Source organism: Gossypium arboreum, chromosome 8, assembly GCF_025698485.1.
Source record: "Gossypium arboreum isolate Shixiya-1 chromosome 8, ASM2569848v2, whole genome shotgun sequence".
NCBI lineage: Eukaryota > Viridiplantae > Streptophyta > Magnoliopsida > Malvales > Malvaceae > Gossypium > Gossypium arboreum.
In genome coordinates this window covers 61038125-61054126 of record NC_069077.1, presented here as the reverse complement: position 1 = coordinate 61054126, position 16002 = coordinate 61038125, and the positions used below count along the sequence as shown (strand labels likewise).

At 35.6% G+C, this 16002-nt stretch overlaps 1 non-coding gene across 1 annotated transcript; it reads right to left on the bottom strand.

The window, feature by feature from the left end:
* Positions 1-5522: 5522 nt before the first annotated feature.
* LOC128280133 (small nucleolar RNA R71) lies at positions 5523-5629 on the bottom strand. The gene has a single exon (XR_008270315.1). It is a non-coding gene; the product is annotated as a small nucleolar RNA R71 (small nucleolar RNA).
* Between the last annotated feature and the right edge of the window lie 10373 nt (positions 5630-16002).

Genomic DNA, 16002 nt, shown 5'->3' with positions numbered 1-16002 from the left:
GTCATCATATACTTATGAAATTGACCCCTTGTTGTAGACAACTCTCAAAAACCTCGCCGTAGATCAGGTGATTTAGACTATCTTCAGATTTTCGAATATGCCATCCACTTTATGCATATTAGACGTGCGCAACATCCATATTTTCGTCTGAGCTAAATTCATTCTATCGTTCATCAAATCTAACATCGAGCTTCTTAAACTTTCTTCACTTATTCTCATTGAATAGTCACAAATATTTGATTTGAATTTTACATACCACATTCAGCTTCTTACTTTGTAAATTCGTCAAGTGGTGATCTATGCTCGACCTCAATCTCATTGGATCATACCAGCAGCCCACTAACTTCAGATTCTTGACTTGCATAGTACCTTGATCGAAACCATAATGATTCGATGATCCATCCATTAAGTCAGATCGTCTCATTCGACTAACTTACGCATAATTCACATCAAATCTAAACTTTAGCCAATTCATAATCTCTTGTAATCATCGATCGTCTTATGAACATACGTTACGGAAACGACCAATTATTGACTAGTCCTTTTCAAATATCACACTAAGTTTTACAATATTACGTATGTAGTTCATCACTCTTTTGGTTTCAAATTCGAAGTACTTGCTGTAGCTCTCTAAACTTGAACGACTTACCTTTGACAATTCTTATATCATACAGTTTATTACAATCGCCTATATCAGTCATTCAAACTATTCTGACTTATTCAACAATGAAATTCTCACCTAAAATGTCGCTGAATCTATCACACTTCACGATTTCAACTTTAATTGGATGTGGCAAATCGATTATCAATTGGTTCCAATCGACCAATACATGACCTGACTAATGCAACAAATCGGACATCATATACAACCAAGATCATAATTCTCCAAATAACTAGCAATCGATTTTAGATATTCATCACTTTCGACATCATCGATATCAACATATCTGATAACTCTCATTGGATTTCTAATAAATCCATTCAAATACTTAACCGCTATAGACATGCTTTTATTCAGAGGAGGAATAGACCTGTCTAAGAATACTTTTGTCATAATTAAGTGGAGTTGTTTGCGCGCCTAGAAATAGGGTGACAAGATTTTGCCGGATTAGGGTGAAACCTAATAAGGGGATCCATAGATCGAGTTAATGCAACCCTAGAGCGTTAATTAGAGAAAAGTCTCGGTTATTCAATCTTGGGATTAGACGTTATTAGTCTTGAGTAGGGATAATAACATAACTTAGGGATCTCTACGGAACAAGTTGAATGAATAAATCGTCTATTCGGAGCCAGAATAACAAGAAAATTCTAGGTGGATTTTTCCTTAGGTATTGTCTCAAGTTAATCAATTTTCCTAAAAGCAATTCCCCAATTCTTTTCTCTGTGCGTTTTGTAACACCCCTTACCCGTGTTTGACGCCGGAACAGGGTACGAGGCATTACTAGACTTAATCACTAATCATCATATAAAAACCGATTCATAATTTCACTCTAATTTAAAACTTTTTCAAACACATTCAAGCTGTCCATTAAAAAGAGCTTACAAGGCCCATATCATGCTTTAATTCAACCACATACATAGGCAAGCATGCACATTCATAAATTGCATCATTTATTTAATAACATAATCAAGACTATCTACATTAAATGACTTTATACAATAGAGACCTTCAAATAACATAGGTCAGTATTTTAAGCCAATTCCTAGAAACTTAATAACAATTAAACGAGTCTCCATACATGCCAAAGACTTAAAATACTTTAAAACCTTTATATATCGACCAATAGTTTGATAGTGTGATTTAACCTCCCATGACCTCCAACTCGAAAGTTAACATTTGCATACACTATAGGAAAAAGGAAAGGAAGGAGTAAGCATTATAGCTTAGTAAGTAAGTATGTAAATATTAATAAACAATACATTATCATACTTTAAACAAAGTCACAATAAGTTCCCGGAATATTACCATCACAAACACACATACTTTCACTATTACAATCTTAGACAAGTTCAAAATAAGCTGTCCAGTAGAGTACCAACAACTAAATTATTTATTTCTGGAGCTACAGAACTTCAAATTACAAACCATTAATTTTTCTTGAAACTAGATTCACATATATTCTTACCATAAAATTTCAGAATTTTTGGTCTTGCCAATTAGTACAGTTTATTCATTAAAGTTACCCCTGTTTCACTGCTCAACTGTTCTGACCACTCTTCACTACGAATCAATTTTTCCCTCATGCAGAATTCAAAGGATGTTCTCGTTTATTTTATTTGAAACTAGACTCATTAAGGATTTCAAACATATAAATTATATCCCCTAATTATTTCTTTAAAATTTTTAATGAGTTTTCCATGTCTGAACAGGGGATCACGTAGTCATTCTGAACCAGTCTCTCAAAAACTTAAATATCTCATAATATGGAATTCCTTTGCTTGCTCTGTTTCTGTTATATGAAAATAGACTCATTAAACTCTAATTTTATATCTCATTCAGTCTCTGATTCAATTTCTATTATTTTTCGTAAATTTTTAGATTCACGTCACTGCAACTATCCAGAACAGTTTTATTGTCAATTTTGATCTTTCACAATTCAATTGAATTTTTCACTTTCCCGTAACAATCTTTCCAATTTCCAATCACATATAGAGCATATTGCTCATAAGTTACACACGTATATACTTACACTTATCATCACAAAGTCATACACAATTTCATTTAATCAATTTCTCAGTTGAACGCTTCGGAATAATAACAAATACGCGATGGTATTGCACACAGCCCACCTTTAAAATCGAAGCTCTCTTGTACACATAGTGGCTTTCACTTAGCACCACTCATGTGACCTAGCTCGATTGTACACATAATTTTGGCTCTCTTGTACACATGGTGAACACTTAGTACCACCTATGTGACCTAGCCAGTTTATCCCGTAGCTCTCTTGTCTACATGGTGTACACATAGTATCACCCATGTGACCTAGCTACATCATAATGTCTCGTAGCTCTCTTGTACACATGATGTGCACTCAAGACCATACATGTGACCTAGCTACATACCATCTCAGATCATCCAATCTTTCCAAGGTTCAACCGGATTTCTCTCTTTCTAATACTTGATTCCATACTTCCAATAGTCAATTATGATTCAAAATCAGCTACAATACATAAAATATGCTGAAATACAAAAGCATAATAAAGATAATGTATTATTTACATACAAACTTACATACTTTCTCATTTTCATGTCGAATTAATATTGAACATTTAAATCATCATAATTATACTTACTTTCAACACCTCGGAAATCATAGTAAATATATCAATTTTACATTGAAACATGCATAAATTAATGCTTATTATACATATGAACTTACCTCGATACTAAAATGGTCATTTTACAAACTTTCCCGATTTTTGATTTTTCTCCCATTCTAGATTCAAGTCTTGTTTTCCGGGATCTAAAATGTCATATTTTACTTATTTAATTAATTTAATATTCAAAACAGTCCTTAACTCAAACTTTGGAAAAATTACAATTTTGCCCCTAAACTTTTGCATATTTACACTTTTGCCCCTAGGCTCGGGAATTAAACTTCATCCCTTATTCTTATGTTTTATGACATGCTGATTATTTTTCCCTTCTATGGTAACATCAAATTCTCACTCTAACACATAGTTATGAACAATAACAACTTTTACCGATTAAGCCATTTTACTCATTTTTACTTAAAACCGCTTAGCAAAAGTTGTTTAACATAATTTCAGCCTTCATATTCTACCATAAAAAATCAAAATAAACACAATTCACCTATGGGTATTTTTTCCAAATATGAACCCTAGCTTAAATTATTGCTAGAATAAGCTTAATCAAGTTACCGAGATTCCAAAATCGTAAAGAACTTGAAAAACGGGGCTAGAACGGACTTACTATTGAGCTTGGAAAGCTTGAAAACCCTAGCCATGGCTTCCCCCATGCTAATTTTGGCCTCCATGAAAAAGATGAGTCAATTTTGGCTTTATTTTCCCTTTTTATTTCTTTTAATTACCAAATGACTAAAATGCCCTTAAAGCATTTCTTCAAAATTTTGTCCTATTCATGCCCATTTTTTGTCCAAACGAAATATAATGGTCTAATTACCAATTAAGGACCTCCTCTTTAAACCCCCATTTCAATCAAGTACTTATGAATTAGAACACATATTTTGCAACTTTTGCAATTTAGTCCTAAAAGTCCAATTAAGCACTTTATCAGTAAAATTACTTAACGATATTTTTACACAATATTTTAATCAATAAATAAACCTTAAAACTTAATCGGAATAAATTTTTCAATTTCAAATTCGTGGTTCTAAAACCATCGTTCCATTTAGGCCTTAAATTGGGCTATTACAACAACTTCTGCAAATAAGCCCTAATAGGCAAATTAAACATGCAATCTATAAAATTTCTTATCAACACTCTAACAGATGCATCTAATCACTCGGTAAATCATAAAAATTAATTGAAATAAACTTTTCTATCTCAGATTTGTGGTTTCGTAACCACTATTCCATTTAGGCCCTATTTTGAGATGTTACACGCTCTTAGTTTAGATAATTAGTGAATTAAAACAAAACCCCATTATTCTTAGGCTAGATAATAAAAAGACAGTCATTACTAGTACTTTTAGTTCCTTTAGGTTCGACAATCCGGTCTTGCTAAAACTATACTACCCTTCGATAGGTACACTTGCCTACATCACGATAATAATTAGTCTAGGTTTGATCTTCATTATAAATATTTATTACTTGTTACGAATTACGCGATCAAGTTTTTGGCGCCGTTGCCGGGGAACTAAGATATTAGGAACACTCAATTTTTATTACTTTATCCATTTATTTTTCTTGAAATTTAATTTAATTTATTATTATTATTATTTATTAATTTACTTATTCTTTCCCTTGGTAGGTTTTTATAGTTTATGACTAGAAGAAACCTGTCAGGACCATTACGTTTTGACGAAGAAATCGATCGTACAGTTTGTAGAAATCAAAGAGAGATAACGCACAGCTTATGATAAACGAAAAATGAGCAAGAAGACGATACTCAACCCCCAATCGAAGATATGGCTGAAAACCCAGGCAATCAGCTACCTCCTGCAATTGCATCTAAACAAAATCCTGCTCCACGCACTATGTATGATTATGCTAAACCTTCTTTAATAGGAACAGAATATAGCATAGTTAGACCAGCTATAGCTGCAAATACTTTTGAACTAAAACCTAACACAATTCAAATGATACGAGAGTTTGTTCAGTTTGATGGTTTGCAGGATGCAGATCCCAATGCTCACTTATTACGATACATTTAAAATCAATGGTGTTTCTGATGATGCCATTTGTCTTCGGTTATTTCCCTTTTCACTGAGAAACAAAGCTAAATAGTGGTTGAACTCGTTACCATGAGGGCCAATTACTACTTAGGAACAAATGATCGAAAATTTTTTACTAAAATACTTTCTGCCGGCTAAAATCGCTAAATTACGTAATGATATCTCTTCTTTTGTGTAGATGGATTTAGAAACACTTTACGATGCATGGGAGAGATACAAGGACTTACTGAGAGGGTGCCCTCACCATGAGTTGCCACTTTGGCTTCAAGTACAAACATTCCACAATAGTTTGAATCCCTCGACTCGAAAAATGGTTGACGTAGCTACTGGCAGAACCATCAACAACAAAACACCTGAAGAGGCTTATGAATTCATTGAAGAAATGTCACTGAATAACTATCAGTGGCAAGTCATGAGGACTAAGCCAATAAAAATAGCCGACGTTTATAACGTCGACTCAGTTACTATGCTGTCAAATCAGGTAGAACTTCTCAATAAAAAGATTGATGGTTTACTTGGTTCTTCGCAGGTACATCTAGTAATGAGGTGTGACTTAAGTGGAGGAGGTGTGCATACAGAATATCAATCCTTCAATCCCACAACCGAAGAGGAACAAGTCAACTATATGGGTAACAATAACTTTAGATCTCAAAATAACCCATATAGTAATACTTATAATGCAGGTTGGAGGAACCACCCAAATTTTTCATGGGGCAATCTAGGAAATCAAAGACCACAACATCCTCCGGGTTTTCTACAGCCACACTATGAATAAGAGAAGAAACCAAAGCTTGAGGGGATGCTCTCAAAATTCATATCAGTGTCAGAAACCTGTTTCTAAAATACCAAGACAACACTTAAAAATCAACAAGCATCAATCCAAGGCCTCGAAACTCAGATAAGCCAGCTTTCCAAACTAATCTTGGAAAGACCACCAAGAAATTTACTTAGTAACACCAAATCAAGAGAGCATGTCAAAGCAGTTACACTAAGGAGTGGTAAAGTGTTAGCGGAATTTGAAAAGAAGTTAGCACAATAAGCCGTGGAAAGCGAAAGGAGGGAAGAAAAACCCAAAAATAGTGACAAACAAGTATCGGAGGAATATACACCACTGGTTCCATATCCAGCAAAATTAAAAAAGAATCGCATTGATGCATAATTTGGTAAGTTTCTTGAACTTTTTAAGTAATTACATATCAACTTACCTTTTGTTGAAGCCATCTCGCAAATGCCTACATACGCAAAATTTTTGAAGGATCTTCTGACAAATAAAAAGAAGTTCAAGGACTTATCTACAGTAGAACTCAACGAGGAGTGCTACGCCATAGTCCAAAATAAGCTGCCAACCAAACTAAAAGATCCAGGAAGTTTTACTATCCCTTGCTTAATTGGTAATCTGAATATTGAAAAAGCACTAGCTGATTTAGGTGTTAGTATTAATTTGATGCCATATAAAATGTTCAAACAACTTGGTCTTGGGTACCTACTAGGATGAGTATTTAATTAGCCGATAGATTTATTAAATATCCTATGGGTATTATAGAAGGCGTACTTGTAAAAGTAGATAAATTTATATTTCCTGTTGATTTTGTTATGCTTGACATGGATGAAGATGTGGAAGTACCCTTAATTTTAGGGCACCCATTCCTAGCCACTGCTAGAGCTGTGATTGACGTGGGTGACGGTAAATTGGTACTTAGAGTAGGTGACGAGGAGATGATATTTGAAATTTACGATGCTATGAGATTCTCTAGGGAACAGGATGATTCATGTTATTTCATTGACTCTATTGATCATATTACTCAAGACTCTTTTCAGGAAATTGTAAAGAGGTGACGACAGAACCGTATCCAGCACAAGACGAGGAGATAGGTGAGGAACCTAATGACCATCCGTCGAGAAAAGTAGAATATGAGGGTATTAAGATAAACGATGAACTTAACCAAAAACGCTTTATTGAGGACCCTCCCAAACTGGAACTTAAACAATTACCAAACCATTCAGAATACGCATTCCTTGGAAATAATTCTACATTACCAGTTATTATTGCTTCTAATTTGCAACCCAAGGAGAAAGAAGAATTAATCCAAGTATGAAAAGAACATAAGAAGGAAATAGCATGGAAAATTTCTAACATTAAAGGAATCAGTCCTTCTTTTTGCACCCACAAAATTTTGATGGAAGATGCATACAAACCGTGTGTGCAAGCTTAAAGACGTCTGAACCCCAACATGAAGGAAGTTGTAAAAGTTGAGGTAGTTAAACTTCTAGATGCTAGAATTATTTATCCTATTTTTGACAGTTCTTGGGTAAGTCCAGTGCAGGTTGTCCCTAAGAAAGGAGGCATGACAGTTGTGACCAACGAGAAGAATGAATTAATCCCAATAAGGACAGTTACATGGTGGAGAGTTTGCATAGACTACAGGAAACTGAATGATGCCACAAGAAAAGATCACTTACCCTTGCCATTCATTGACCAAATGTTAGAAAGATTATCCGGACACATGTATTACTGCTTCCTAGATGGACTCTCTGGTTACTTCCAAATCCCAATAGCTCCTGAAGATCAAGAAAAGACGACATTCACATGCCCATATGGTACGTCCGCTTATCATAGAATGCCTTTTGGATTATGTAATGCCCTTGCCACTTTTCAGCGCTGTACGATAGCCATATTCGACGAACTCGTGGAAGATATCATGGAAGTCTGTATGGATGATTTTTCGGTATTCGGTAACTCTTTCCATCTCTGCCTTAAAATTTTAAAACGAGTTTTAATAAGATGTGAGGAAAGAAACCTTGTGCTTAATTGGGAGAAATGTCACTTCACGGTTCAAGAAGGTATTGTACTAGGGCATAAAATTTCTAGTAAAGGGATTGAGGTGGATAAATCTAAAATAGAAACAATCAAAAAATTACCACCCCCTAGTTCAGTTAAGGCTATTAGAAGCTTTTTAGGACATTCTAGTTTTTATAGAAGATTTATTAAGTATTTTTCTAAAATAGCTAAGCCTTTGACAAAATTGCTAGAAAAAGATATACCTTTTAACTTCGATCAGGAATGTTTAGAAGCATTTAATACTTTAAAGGATAAATTAATTAATGCTCCAATCATAATTGCACCTGATTGGAACTTTCCATTTGAACTAATGTGTGATGCGAGTGATTTTGCAGTAGGTGCAGTATTGGGACAGCAAAGAGACAAGCATTTTCAACCTATCTATTAGCCAGCAAAACCTTAACGGCTACACAAGAAAACTATACTACTACGGAAAAAGAGTTGCTAGCTGTGGTTTTTACATTTGATAAATTTTGATCATATCTCATATTGTCTAAAGTTGTTGTTTACATTGACCATTTCGCCCCTTGCTACCTTTTAACTAAAATCGATGCAAAACCTCGAATCATTCCATGGATTCTCCTATTGCAGGAATTCAACTTGGAAATTTAGGACAAGAAAGGAGCTGAAAATCTCGCGGCTGATCATCTGTCCAGGCTCGAGAAATCTAATACCAGAGAACTAGATGACGTGGAAATAAATGATTCGTTCCCTGAAGAATAATTTTTCGCTATATCTAACTCTGAGGTACCTTGGTTTGTAGACATCGCGAATTTTTTAGCTGCTAACATTATCCCAAAAGGGTTAACACACCAACAAAAGAAGCGATTCTTTAATGATGTGAAAAACTACTTTTGGGATGATCCATTTCTGCTTCACAGATGTGCAGATCAAGTCATCAGAAGATGCGTTACTGGATCAGAAATATCAAAAATATTGGAACACTGCCACTCAGGGCCAACCGGAGGACATTATAGTGGAACTAAGACCGCACACAAAATACTTGAATCAGGTTTTTATTGGCCTTCGTTATTCAAATACACTATCAAGTATGTTACTTTATGTGACAAATGCCAACGGACAGGTAACATATCTAAATATGATGAAATGCCTTAAAACTATATGCTTTCTTGTGAAATATTTAACGTTTGGGGTATCGATTTCATGGACTCATTCCCCAGTTCATTTAGAAATAAATACAACTTAGTAGCAGTTGACTACATGTCCAAATGGGTAGAAGCCCAAGCTCTAACTACTAATGATGCTAGAGTGGTAGTATGTTTCCTTAAAAAAACTCTTTTCGAGATTCGGAACACCTAGAGCAATTATCAGTGACATGGGCACTCATTTTTGTAATACCCAATTTGAAAAAACCCTTAAGAAATACGAAGTTTATCATAGAACAGCCACCCCATACCATCCTCAAACTAATTGACAAGTTGAAGTAGCAAACCGAGAACTCAAACGGATCGTTGGAAAAATAGTAGAATCAAACAGAAAAGACTGGGCAACAAAAGTAGACGATGCCTTATGGGCTTACAGAACTGCTTTTAAGACTCCTATAGGGACATCACCTTACAGACTTGTTTATGAAAAAAGTTGTCATCTACCATTCGAACTAGAGCATCAAGCTTTTTGGGCTATTAAATTTCTAAACCTTGATCCCGAACTTGCAGGAAAAAACATGTTGATGCAGCTGAACGAGCTAGATGAATGGCGAGCCAATGCATTTGAAAATTCACGCCTATACAAGGAAGCAACAAAGCGGCGCCATGACGTTCGTTTAAAGCAATGGAAACAATTTGAAGTGGGAGATCTCGTCTTACTATACAACTTAAGATTCAAATTGTTTCCTGGGAAACTAAAATCACAATGGTCAGGACCCTTCGTAATTCAATCTGTTCATCCATATGGCACAATAGAGGTAAGTCACCCATCATACGGTACTTTCAAAGTAAATGGACACCGTCTCAAACTTTATAATGGAGAGGATTTTAAAGTCGATGGAGAGGAGCTACGACTCCACAAACCGCCCTGAATATACCAACAAGGTAACAGTCGAGTTTAGACTATAAACAAGCGCTTCTCAGAAGGCAACCTGGGTACTAACGAGTTTAAATTATTTTAAATTCAAGTTTTAAACATTTAGGTCACTACCAGGGTATTTGAAGCACAGATTCCCAGCTCCACACGGCAAATAACACGGCTGTGCTTAAGACTGTGTGACCAACACGGAGGGAAACACGGCCGTGCGATACGGCCATGCAAAAATAGGGTAAAAGATTTCCCCAAACATGGGCTGTGATAAAACGCCATGGTCGTGAGACATGGCCGTGGTCGAATCTGCCGAATAAACATTGGCGTGAGACACGCCCATGTCTAGCACCCATGGACAACACTATCGAAATAACACAGGCGTGCGAAAACCTACACGACTTTGGAAAAAGCAAATCACGCTAGACACAGCCATCCGATACGATCACGTAGTGACACGGCCTATACTCACGGGCGTGCGAGCAGACCGTGTGGCTACATCTTAATTCGCGACAAACACGGCCGAGCCATGGCACACATGGGCGTGTGCTACAGCCGTGCCACTTGAAAAATTAGAATAATTATCTTATTTTATTTTTCTTTTATTAAGTTTTTAAGATTCATTCGTTTTTAAGATTTATTTGTTTTCTTTTTCCAAAAAAAGAAAAAACACAACAGTTTGATTTTTTAAGTCCAGCTTTCCATCCAAAGTATCTCCAATACACAACCTCGCCAATCCAAGGGTATCATCTGTTCATCATACAGGAAGTTTCACTTCTCTCCCTATCTTATTTTTATACTCTAATATCTATCTTTGTACATTGAGGGCAATGTACATCTTAAGTGGGGGGTATTTATTTCAATATCAGAAAAATCCCTGAATAATCACCTTATTCTCATGAAAAACTCTCATATCATATTTAGGATAAATTTTAATTGATTTATGATTTTGACTGATATATCTTGAATTAAAACATAGGCATTTATGCATTGATTGTTTAAACTTTAAGACAATAGAGAATCAAGCATGATGAGTTGATTTTTAAATTCAAAATCTTAGGTTGTTTCCCCAAGTCTAGGTATTACTTTGAACTGGAATTCACGAGTCTAAACATAAAAAAGCCATAATTTTTGTGAGGTTTTTGAGCCTTTTGAGCATCTATTCATCCATTCATGCTTACTTTTATTATTACTTTGAGTGCGTCAGTATTGAACTGTTATTCTAGAATTTGCTTGATTATGCATGTTGAGACCACACCATTTGATTTGATATATCAAAATGATTAAGGCACTTAGGATTAACCCACATCGCGATAATAGACAAGTGTACCTATCGAACAGTAGTATAGTTTTAGCAAGACCGGATTGTTGAACCCAAAGGAACTAAAAGTACTAGTAATGACTATCTTTTTATTATCTAGCCTAAGAATAATGAGGTTTTGTTTTAATTAACTAATTATATAAAGTAAGAACGCACAGAGAAAAGAATTGGGGAATTTCTTTTGGGAAAATCGATTGACTTGAGACTATATGTGACAGCCCTAAAGTGACCCTAGTCGGAAAGCGGTTTCGGGACCGCTAAACCGAGACACCAAATTATTTGAATATGATAATTATTGTCTAAAATATGTGAATATGAATGTGTGAAAGTTTTAAGCTTTGATTTAGTTAATTGCATGTGAATTTAGTTAATAGGACTTATGTGTGACACTTTTGAAATGTGATAGGTTAATCTATAAGGATCTATTAGTGCATGTAATCAAAGGGGTGGACTTGCATGTCAATTTCCCCCATTTAATTAGTAGTGGCCGGCCATAACAATAAGGGTGGACAAAGTGTGATGGGTAAAACATGTCATAAACATGTTGTGTTAATGGTTTATGTTAGAAATGATAAAATAATAATGGTTAGTAGGATGATGAAAAAAAAGAAAAGAAAAGGTTCTCATTTGTTTCTTCATGACCGAAAAATCAAAGGAAGAAGGGGAAGAAAAGGTTGAGGAGGTTCGGCCATACTTGTATCTAGATTAAGGTATGTTTGATGATGTTCCATGAGATGCATGCATGTTTTAGTTGTTAGCTTGAGTTCTACCTAGCCCATGGTTTAAATCTTTGCTATGTGATGGAGATGATATTCGGCCATGGGTGTTGTCTTCTTGGGTGGTGTTTGATGTTGGTGATGATGCATGAAGATGAGTTAAGTTTCGGCTAAGGTGGATTTGTGTTGATGTCATTTGCATGCTAAATGTGAAGCTTTATAATGATACATGTGATGGTGGATTGATGCCTCTTGGATTTTCTTTTTAGCATTTTTTTTGAGATAGACATTAGGTTCTTTGTTTAACCCATGACCAAAATTGAAATGGTATGGTGTCTTGATGTATTCGGCCATAGTAGGAAATATGGTTGTTGTTCATGTTATTTGCATGAGAAATGGTAGTAAGGTGAAGTGCAAATATTAGTATTTGATTACTAGTGTACATAATTGTAGTTAGTATTTGAACTTGAAACAAAATGGTATGTAGTTAATACAAGTAACCATATTTGTAGGAAGTATTAAGTATATAATTGGCCTCAACATAGACATGCATATTCGGCCACATGAGATAGATTGGTGCTGCATGTATTCGGTTAGGGGCAAGCATATTGATGCTTTTATCTTGACTTAGATAATCGGCTCAAGGAGAATTTGTTAAAGTGCTTAGTTAATTGATATTAGGTTAATGATGTGTGTATTCGGTCATGAAGGTGCACATGAGGAAATGTTAGATTAATTGTATTAAATTGCTCAATGTGATTAAAATGCGTATGACCGCTTTGTATTTGAGCTAAAGGTGGCCATATGACCTATCAACTCCTTGTCATATTCGCCATAAGCTAGCATAATGAGACCTTAATAAGTTAAATTTGCTTGAATTAGCTCAAGAGCTTAGAGGACCAAAGTTGGACAAGGGAAAGGAAAAAGTGATCGAATAGTCACGAAATCGCTCGACAACATCCGAGGTAAGTTTTCGAGTAATGAAACTTAGTTTACGATTTGATTAAGTCATGACGTATAGTCATAACAAAAATACGGTGATATAATGATTCTACTTGAATTATATGTTGAATTAATTAGTCTATACGTATGATGGGTAGCCGTATGTGCATAGAGATCATGTCATAAAGCAAATCAAAATTGTGCTCTTTGTATGTGGCTATTGAGCCGAAATTAGTAAGTGTGATAAGTGTCTTGTGTTTGAGCTTTGGTAATGAAAATGAAATATGGATGTGTCATGATTATTGATATATGTGCATGGTTATTCGAATGATATCCGGGCTAAGTCCCGAAGGCTTTTATGCTAGTGACTATATCTGGACTGAGATCCAAAGGCATTTGTCCGAGTTGCTATATCCGGGCTAAGACCCGAAGGCATTTGTGCTAGCAATTATATCCGGGCTAAGTCCCGAAGGCATTTATGCTAGTGACCATATCCGGGCTAAGACCCGAAGGCCTTGTGCGAGTGGTTTGGGAATGAGCAATCTTGCTGTAATAATTTCAATTAATACGCTCGTAAAATCCCAACGATGAGGTATGTTTCGTATGTGCATTGAGATAATTGATTCCCTCTAAATAGTATTTGCTCAATCGACTAACAAGCTTCCGGCTTTTAGACAAGTTGATTCCTTACGTATGAATATAAAGGTTGGAAATGTGAAGTAGGTATGATTGTGAGAATATGTGTACATGAAATTATTCGTTTAGTCGTATGAATGCTATACTTCAGTTGTGCATGATTTCATTGCTCAAAACTTACTAAGCATTAAATGCTTACTCCGTTCTTTGAATCTCTGTTCTATAGATTTTGGTTCGTCAGCTATCGGACTCGGGATTGTCGAAGTCGAAGTCGTCCACACTATCAAAGCCCTTTTGGTACTCTTTTAGTTGAACTCTACTAATGGCATGTATAGGACTACCCTTTTTGTTGTTGGTCATGTACCCTTTGGTTTTGTATAAATTTGGATAGCCATGCGAAAATGGCTTATATACACTTTGAGCATAGCATTATAATCGTTTTGTATGTTGTTCATTGAGAGGTATGGAAATGTTTGGTAACGATTAGCCATTGGAATGGTTAATCATGATCATTTTGGTGCTTTGTATGACAAATTCTAGTTGATTCATGGAAAACCATGAAATAGGTAAAGTTTACCTTAAAAACTGATGCTGACAGCAGCAGTGGTGCGGATTTGAAAAATCACTAAAAATAGTAGGAATGAAATTAAATAGTGAATAAATTATGTAATCGAACCTTGATGAATCTAGTTTCATATGGAAGAAACGAAACTATCATATGAGTCGTATTTTAAGAGATATTTAAGTTTTTGTGGAACAGGGCCAGAGCGATTTCTGGATCCCCTGATCTGACTTTGGAAATTCACTATAAATTAAACAGAGAAAATTAGAAGTTATGCCATATATTTATAGATTCCTTTTTGAGTCTAGTTTCGTTAGAAACAAACGGCATAAGTATTGAAGCCCTGTACAGGAAGATAGCTAAGACGTATTGCATGAAGGTCAGAGTAGTCGAACCCTGTAACAGGGGAGACTTTAACTAATAAACTGTACTAATTGGCTTGACCAAAAATTCTAGAAAACAATTTGTAGAAGGATATGTGAGTGTAGTTTCAGGTAAAATTTACGAAACTTGTTTTCGAGTTTTGTAACTCAAGATACAGTTTTTAAGGTGACAGTGACGCAGTTAGCCAGCTTGTCTGGAAATTTTAAATGAACTGTGAAAATCAATGAATTAAGTCTGTTAGCACCTCGTGTTCGACTCCGGAAACGGTCTCGGGTACGGGGTGTTACACTATACCTAAGGAAAAATCCACCTAGACTTTACTTGTTCTGGCTCTGAATTGGACGATTTATTCATTCAACTTGTTTCGTAGAGATCCCTAAGTTATGTTATTATCCCTATTCAAGACTAATAGAGTCTAATCCCTAGATTGAATAACCGAGACTTTTCTCTAATTAACACTCTATGGTTGCATTAACTCGATCTATGGATCCCCTTATTAGGTTTCACCCAAATCAAAAAAATCTTGTCACCCTATTTCTAGGCGCGCAAACAACTCCGCTTAATTATAACAACAGTACTCTTAGACAGGGTCTATTCCTCCTCTGAATAAGAGCATGTCTTGAATCAGTATCCTAGGATATCAAAACAAGAATTAAGAACACATAATTAAGAACAAGTTAAATATTTATCATACAATTCAGAAAATAATAACAAGATTCGTCTTAGGATTCATTCCCCTTAGGTATTTAGGGGATTTAATTCATAACTAAATAAACAAACTCTCAGAAAAATAAAGAATACAAAACATAAAGAAAACCCAAAACTCTTGAAGGGAAATTGAGGAGAGATCTTCAGTCTTGATGATGAATCCGGCATCTGAGATGGATCAATCGGCTTCCTTGGGGTAATTCCTTGCCCCCTATTCTCCGTCTCTCTTTTTATCCTCTTCCAGGGTGTATTTATAATCTTAGAAATGCCTAGAAGCCCTCAAAAGTGGCCTTTTCCAAATTGGACTTAACTTGGGCTCGGCTGGAACACGCCCGTGTGTGATTACGTCAGGTCGTGTTCGAGCTTGTTAAAATGGTACGGGCGTGTGCTATGCCCGTGTGAGTCGTGCTCCAATTCTACCAGATTGAAACGGCCATGTGGTCTGCCCGTGTGAGGAGGCCCAGGCCGTGTTGGTTTCATACT